The sequence below is a fragment of the Petaurus breviceps genome, unplaced genomic scaffold (assembly GCF_028583685.1).
Source record: "Petaurus breviceps papuanus isolate PSGF00001 unplaced genomic scaffold, PetGlider_PUasm1.0 138, whole genome shotgun sequence".
In the NCBI taxonomy this organism is placed as follows: Eukaryota; Metazoa; Chordata; class Mammalia; order Diprotodontia; family Petauridae; genus Petaurus; species Petaurus breviceps.
The window spans coordinates 1,225,673-1,234,267 of record NW_027185694.1 but is presented as its reverse complement, the minus strand read 5'-3'; positions in this window follow the sequence as shown (position 1 = coordinate 1,234,267).

The window sequence follows — 8,595 nt, the reverse complement described above, 5'->3', positions numbered from 1 at the left end:
CTAAAGACTTGAGAGAATACCAGTATGGCCAAAATATTTTAGACGTAAGATTTCTGGGCAGCCAAGTGGGGCAGTGGGTAGAATACCAGGCCTGGAGTCAGAAAAACTCATCTTCCTGAGATCAAGTCTGGCCTCAGACACTTACTAGCTGTGTGACCCTGGGTAAATCACTTAACCTTGTTTGCTTTAGTTTCCTCATCAGTAAAATGAGCTAGAGAAGGAAATGACAAGCCACTCCAGTATCTTTGCCCAGAAAACCCCAAATGTGGTCACAAAGAGTCAAACTCAACTGAAAAGATGAGTGAGAAGATCCATAAACTATATAATACATGAGTAAAATGATTCTCTTTTAGGAGAAAGGGATCAAGAAGAAACAATGCCTTTGGAGATTAAGGAGAGCAGTTATGTGAATTTCCTTGCATTAGAGAAGGGAGAAAGTATAGTTCAGTGGAAAGAACACTGCTTCTGGTGTCAGAGAACCAGGGGCTCAAATCTCACCTCTCATGACTTCCTACTTGTGTGTGACTTTAGGCAAGTCACTTACCCTCAGTCAGCCTTAATTTCTTCATCTGTAAAATGAGGAAGTTGCTCTAAACTGTTGGAAGTTTCTTCAAGCTCTAGATTAATGATCTGATGAATATAAGAATATTTGGGATAGAAGAGGTTGTATATACATATATTTAGGGTTGGCAGGAACCTCAGAGACTGTCTTATCCAACCCTTTCCTTCTACAGTTGAGAAAACTGAGGCCCAGAAAGGTAAAATAATCTACTCAAGGTTATTGTTCTAGTTAGTGACAGACCACTGATGTCCTTGGGCACAAAGAACAATCTTTTCCCTCTTTGTTTCATTTCAGGATTGTCTGTCTTGCTGTTTCCCAACATCCCATATTTAAGTGGCTTCTTATGATGTGGCTAGAAGCACTTCTTGGAATCACTCTTTCCTGTCCCACTTGGCTCACTGTCATCCCCAGTTCATTTTATCAGGGCCATTGCTCATCTCTCCATCTCACTGTCATCCCTTCTCCCCACACACTCCACTATATGAATTATATTGTAATATTCATGATTTTGAGCTAGAGGGCCATTTCTGTTTCTGCCATAGCTCACAGATAATGAGGCTTAATCTACCCAAGAAGCCAGATGTGACTTCTATACCAGGTCCAGTTCTTGAAGTCACACCACAGTGGGAGACTAAACATGCTCTGTAGAACTTCAGTTGGGTGTGGAACTTTCTGTCATGTTGGTGCCACACCATCTGACAATTTCCTACAGGACCTTGATTGCAGCTTTGGTTTCTCAACTGAGCATTGGAAAATGTGCTTCTTGGATAACAGAACTGAGTTTTGGTTTGTAGCATTGTAGCATGAATAAACATGCGTGGTGTTGTATATATCTTCTCTGATTTAGGCTTGTAACTAGTTCATTATATTAGATTAACTCTTTTTGTTGTTTGCATGTTTTTCCACATAGGATTCAAGAAAAAGGTCCTCATAAACATCATCCTCTTAAATCACTGCCTTCAACACAAACAGATAGATAGAAGGATAGATAGATTGATTGATATAGTGATAGATAGATTGAGAGTAAAGAACACACTAAATGCCAAATAGGTAATGTGGCAGGTGGGTGGTGCAGTAGATTGAGGGTCAGACCTGGAGTCAGGAAGACTCATCTTTGTGAGTTTAAATCCAGTTTCAGACACTTACTAGCTATGTGACCGTGGGCAAGTTACTTAACTCTGTCTCAATTTCCTCATCTGTGAAATGAGCTGGAGAAGAAAATGCAAACAATTCTAGTGTCTTTACCAAGAAAACCCCAAATGGAGTCACAAAGAGTGGAACATGACTAAAATGACTCAACAACCACAACAAATAGATGATTCAGAGTGTAAATGCTTCGGGACTACAAAGGAAAGAGTCAGCATCATTCAAGAACTGGAATAATAAAGGGAACATTTCTTTTTTGCTTTTTGGAGGGCAATTGGGGTTAAGTGACTTGACTAAGGTCACATGGCTAGTTTTTGTGTTAAGTGTCTGAGGCTGTATTTGAACTCAGGTCCTCCTGACTCCAGGGCCGGTGCTCTATTCACTGTGCCACCTAGCCACCCCTGAATAAATAATTCTTAAGAATTTAACCAGTGGAGAGAAAGGGACAATTCAAATTGAGGAACAATACATGAAGTATTTTTAACAATTACATCTGGGAATATGGCATTGGCAATTCATAGTATGCTCAGTGGTCAGAGGGGTGACCAGTGTACCTGGAGCACAGGGTTTCTGGAGAGAAATAGTAGGTATGAAAGCTGAATGGGTCTATTGGAATCAGATGATAGAGGGTCCTGACTGCAAAACTAATGAGTCTGGATTTTATTCTATAGGCAGTGGGAAATTGATTAGAGACTTTTTCTAGGGTCAAGGATATGTATGTAAAATGTGTATGTTGTAATATTTTAAGAATAAGATCTTATTGCAAATACTTCAAGGATCTGTCATTTTGTGGATGCCTTTTATTTTGGTGGATTTCTTCTACCAAATGCATATTGCAACTTCTCTCTAACTTAGAAGATGGTCTTTGTGAGTTGATGTGGTCAACAATTAATTGCCCCACAGCCAACATGGTGATAAACTCTGGACTTAGCTAGAATGAATTGCAGACAAGAGACAAACTATCTCTCTTTGGACCCATACCCAAAGCCATTATAATAATAATGATAATAATATTAATATTACATGTATGATTTGTGTGTTGAGAGTGGGGTTGGTGGTGATGTTAGTGTATTTCTGTACACGTGATTTGGCCTTGCCAGTCTCATTAAATATTTATTAATTGTAATTTGGGTGCATGATGCAATTCAATAAACAATTCTGACAAGACACGGCACTGTTTTCCAATCAACAAATATTTATTATGTGTTCATGATGTGCAAAGTTTCCTTTCCTTCATATGTTTCCAGCTCCAAAAAGTCTTTCTATGAGATTTATGTGTAAATGAGATTTAAAAAAAAATGTACTACTAGAGCAAAAGAGTGAGGAAAATAGTCTTAAAGGTATTCTGAGAAAAAGAATATAGGGCCAAGTCTGAGGAACCTCTACCCACATTATAAAAGTAGATCTGGGAACAGAAAGACAATACTTTTGATGGTCAAGTTGTTTTTAATATCAGGTCTACAGCTAAGTTAGCAAGGCAGCATTATGTAGTGAATGGATGGCTAGTCTATGAGTTCGGAAGGCTTGAGTATATCTATTGCCTGTGACACATTAGCAGCATAACCATGGAAAAGTCAGTTAAGTTCTGAAGGCCTTAAGCAGATCTCTAAGACATAAAGAAAGGGAAAGATTTTCTTACCAGGAAGTTCCCTGTATCTCTGGTGTCAAATACAAATGGGGGGAACTAATCCATACATAAGGATCCCAGTGGGCTGTCCCAATTATATTTTTATTTCGTTCCAACCACTACTATTGCCATGAGTTTGGCACCTCTGTCCCATACCAGTAAAAATACTGATCTGGCCTCCCCAAATGATCATCTGACTCTCTATCCCTTTGGCATATTCTCATACAGCAAAAGTTTAGTTCCACAGTTTCACTTCCCTTAGAAATGAATGAGCACGCTGTCTTGATGTCCATGTATTAAGCAGAATTGGAGAGATGACTTTCTGACATAAGCTGTGTGCTACCTCAGTAACCTCCTCACCTCTCTGCAGAAAGGAAGGAAGTGTGTTCCCTCATCTCTTTCCTGGGACCTACACTATTCAAACATGAACATGCTGCCATATTTGGCAACAATTGGTCTTGTTTTAATTTCGCTTTTTATTACACTAATCTGTATTATATTGGAGAATATAACAGAGTTCAGTGGAGAGAGTGCCCAGTCAGAGCACCTGGCTTTGAATCTTGACTGTAATGCTTATGGGATGTGTGATTTTAAACAAGCCAGTTAATTTCTCTGGTTTTCAGTTTCTTTCCCTGTTAAATAAAGGTGATGGATCAAAATCAGGGCTTCTTAAACTTTTTCTATGCATGGCACCTTTTCCCATTTTGGCAGCCCTTATTGGCATGGCATGGCCTGAGGGCATGTGCAATGCAAAGTGCACATGCTTTGTGTTCAGAAACAAGGCAGCAGTGAAGTCGCTCCATACAACATGGGCAAGCCATGACAGAAACACCTCAGATTCATTACGTGTTTGATTTTGAATTAATTTTTAGTCATTGTACTTTCAGATACCTTTTGCCGTGGCCACATTTTTTGCAACCCCAATAGTGTCCGCAACCCACAGTTTAGGAAGTACTGGATCCGATGATCTCTGAAGTTCTTTCTAACTCTAAATTTTCGATCTGTGAACCTTGTTCTGTGTACTTCCCAAGTGTGTACTGTAAAACCTAATTCAATCAGAAAGCTTAGAAAGTGGAGATTTTAGGGGAAATTGAACTTTGTCATGAAATGCAAGTGGTGTTCCTGCAGTCTGTCTGTCATTGATCATCTGTCTGAATGTAGAACACTTTCTGGCCTTAGTAAGGTCAGTCTACTCAACATAATTGATTCTTTCATTGATAAGTGAGGATCTTGCAGTAACTCAGGGTCATAAATTGGAGCATTATTTCTTTCTGTTTGGTGCTATAGCTAGTAGAAGATTGGACTGACCTCAGGAGATACCCTGGACATTGATTTGGTGAATTGATTCCTAGTAGAGCTTGTTTTCTTGGCATTTGTCTTTTTCTTCTAAAAGTGGAATACATAAAAAGTAATTCAGTTATACTATAGTGCAGTGGAAAAAAACACTGAGCTAGAGGTCAAAAGGTCTGGGTTCTAGTTCAGATTCTCACACTAACTGGTTGTAGAATGATATACAAATTATATCATCTCTCTGGATCTCAGTTTCTTCATCTGTAAAATAAATTACCAGGTCTCAATGATCTCAAAGGTGTCTTTGACCCCAATAAGTTCAGCTACAGATTGCAAAAATAGTGTTGCTGATGACATTTTTTCATATTGCAATCATTTCCTAATATTACCGTCTTTCCTCTACTCTTTGAATTTAATCCTCCCTTGTAACAAAGAAAAACAATTTAGCAAAATGGATAAAAATGAATATGCTTGACACTGTATGCGATGTTGTAAACCAGTAGTTCTCCACTTCTCTACAAAAAGGAGAGAAACACATTTCAGTATCTCTTCTCTTGGACTGAGATTAGTCATAGAGTTAGAGTAAATTTGGCTGGCTATTTGTCATAGTCATTGTCTATATTGCTTTCTTAGTTCTGCTTACTTTGCTCTGCATCAATTCACACCAATCTTCCCACACTTTTCTGAATTATTTATATTTGTCAGGTCTCACAGTACAATAACAGCCGATTACATTCATATACTACAATTACTTTGGTCATTCTCCAACTGATGGACACTTACTTTGTTTCCAGTCTTTTGTTACCACAAAAAAATGCTGCTATGAATATTCTAGTTCTTAATGATGATTGTAGCCAATTAGTGTATAAGCTTTTTTCTCTAGAGTATGCTAAGCTTGCTTCCAAGTCTCTTGTTGCTTCCTGAAGCACTGGCTACATGACATATATTGAAAAAGATCAGCTTTATTACTATCTTCCTTTTTTCTCCACCAGTGATGGGCAAAAGATTAGTCAGATAACTAACAATACTGACTTGATAGGCCATATCATCATGATATAGCCTTAGGATCACAATGACGTTCTTCGAGGATCTAAACTTGCTTGATTCTTGTGAGACACCAGGTCTACTAATGCACCAAATTTTTTTTAACAAGGTCACTTTAGATATGATGTAGAGAAGTGATATCAAATCTGTGGACCTCAGGTCACACTGGAAGACTGGAATTATTGTAAAAAGGTTCTTAAATCCAGATGTGTGCCAAACATTGTTTTCTTGATCTTTTCTTAGCTATAACAACATATGCAGAGTGATTCAGTACAATAAAATAAACATTCAAAAGACAGAATAAATAAAATGAATGTTATCCAGATATGGAAATTTTCAAATACATGTAGTTGTTTTGGTGATTAATAAAGTATAAATTCATTTCAAATGAATGTTTCTGAATTTATGGTAGCTTTTAATCATCATGTATTTTTTTCTAGACCACCTGTACACAAAGGAGATTTTTGGAGACAATACAATTGCGAGGGAAATGAGGGATTGATTCTGAAAGTTTCTGAAAGAAGGCAAAATACTAAAGGCATGAGAAAAATCATGGAGCATATTATTACCCAAAAAAAATTAACTAAGGGAACATCATTAACTACTGGTCCATGTGCCTATTTTCTCAGCCATTTAAAAGTTGTATGGGGGTGGGGGGAGTGCAACTAGGTGTTCCATTGAATAGAACACTGGTCCTGGAGTCAGGAGGACATGAGTTCAAATCCAGATTCAGACACTTAACACTCACTAGCCATGTGACCTTGGGCAAGTCACTTAACTCCAATTGGCCTCCAAAAAGAAAAAATAACGTTCTATGGAAATAATCCATACATCTGGAAGCAGTTTTGTTGTATTAGGGAAGATCAGTGATCATCCACAGTAGAACACATCTTTACCATCACACAGTTGACTAAGACAATATAAGATCCCACAGTATTTATTGTTTGTTGATTATGCAAAAGCATTTTATTTGGTATAGAAGAGTACTCTTCTCCAACAAGGCATCCCTCATGCATATGTCCAAACTAAAGATTCCTTGTAAGATATATAACAACAGAGACAACCTTGTTCAACAGTCCTCTGACGTTTAATACCAGTTGTCCGCCAAACAGGGAGGTGTAAGATTTCCTAAGGTATTCACAACGGAAAGGGAGTAGATTGAGTTTAGAGTTTAGCTTGAAGGAGGGACTCCTTATGAAGATTCTCTTGATACTCCAAGATTTGAGTAACATTATGATGATTTTCATCAAGCCACAGAGCACTGAATAGCCTCCAAAATCAATTGTCAATGTCATATGTTTAGTCTAATTATCCACATAGGAAATACCAAGAAAATGAAGAGTTATCTATTGTCCAGACTATAATATAAAGCTAGATGGATAACTTATAGATAACTAATATATAACAATAGATAAACTTTTCCATTGGTATGTACGACTTGGACTGACACAGAAAATGGATAATGAGTTGAGAATAGGATGGAACACGTGGACAATATTGGCCTGGATCACCTTTGGAAATTGCAATCTTCTCCCCAAAATAAAGGTCCATCTCTTTACTGCCAATATATTTCCATTGTTACTGTATGTTTGTGAGTCATAGAATACTACAATTTCTGAAGGACTGAAACTGAGGATCATCCATAGAAGGATGGTACCTAGTAGGTGTGAACAGGATGAAAAATATTACAAAGAAATATGAAAGGGAGACAGTGTAAAGTATGTCATCCAAGAAATATGTGGGGTGGCTAGGTGGCACAGTGAGTAGAGCACCAGCCCTGGAGTCAGGAGGACCTGAGTTCAAATCCGGCCTCAGACACTTAACAGAAAAGCTGGCCGTGGGCAAGTCCCTTAATCCCAATTACCCTCCAAAAAGTAAAAAAAAAAAGAAATATGTGAATAAAAAAGAGACGGAGTCGTGGGGTGAGAGCAAGGAATAATTGGGGAACAGACTCTTTCATCAGCATTGGTCATTGGTCCTCTTTGAAAATGAAGGATGAACAAGAACAGTAACATTCATCACAAAGGTAGCAGTGGTTGTCCTGGAAACACTTGGTTAGTATTCTATCCATTGTGCTACCTAGCTGCTTCATGGCTCCATCTTCCCTTGAGTCCATGTGACAGCACTGGCCATTACTATCAATTCTTAGGACTCATGAGTAGGAGAGTATATTACTTTGTTGTGTCTTTTCCTCTCACTCTCCAAAGCTGCCATTCCCAGCTTTCCCCTAGGACTGACAGCTACATTTTGATTCCCCTTCAGACTTATACTTAGCTCTCTGGATAGCTCAAAGAATCACCTTATATAGAGCCCAGTACAAATAAGTTGCTCTCGTCCATGATAGTCTGAGCCAATGACGTCATTCCAAGATGCTGAGATCAAATTATTCCAAGATCTTCTTCAAAGGAATGAAGTCTAGGTCTATTTATACTGTGAATGAACTTTTTTCACTATCTACTTTATGCTCATGATTATCCATTATTCCTTTAATGAACTTTATTAATTGAATCATACTATCATACCTTACAGTTGATTTAGTACAACCTTTCCATTTTATGAATCAGGAAACTAAAGCCCAGGAAGTTATGATTTTCCCAAGTTCATACAGGTAGTAAGTGACAGGAGGACTAGGGTTTGAACTTGGGCCCTCTGGTTTGAAAGCCACTGTGATTTCCAATGTACTAAGTTGTGTCTAGTTCAGCTAACATAAGAAATTATATTAATTAAATTAAAACTTTGAGAGGTAATTTGGAATCATGACTGTCCTTATGTTTCTTAGTATATTACCTGGGACTCCTTTATTATTATTATTATTTTTTTGCCTTTTTTGGAAGGCAATTGGGGTTAAGTAACTTGCCCAAGGTTACATGGCTAGTTGTGTGTGTGTGTGTGTGTGTGTGTGTGTGTGTGTGTGTGTGTGTGTGTG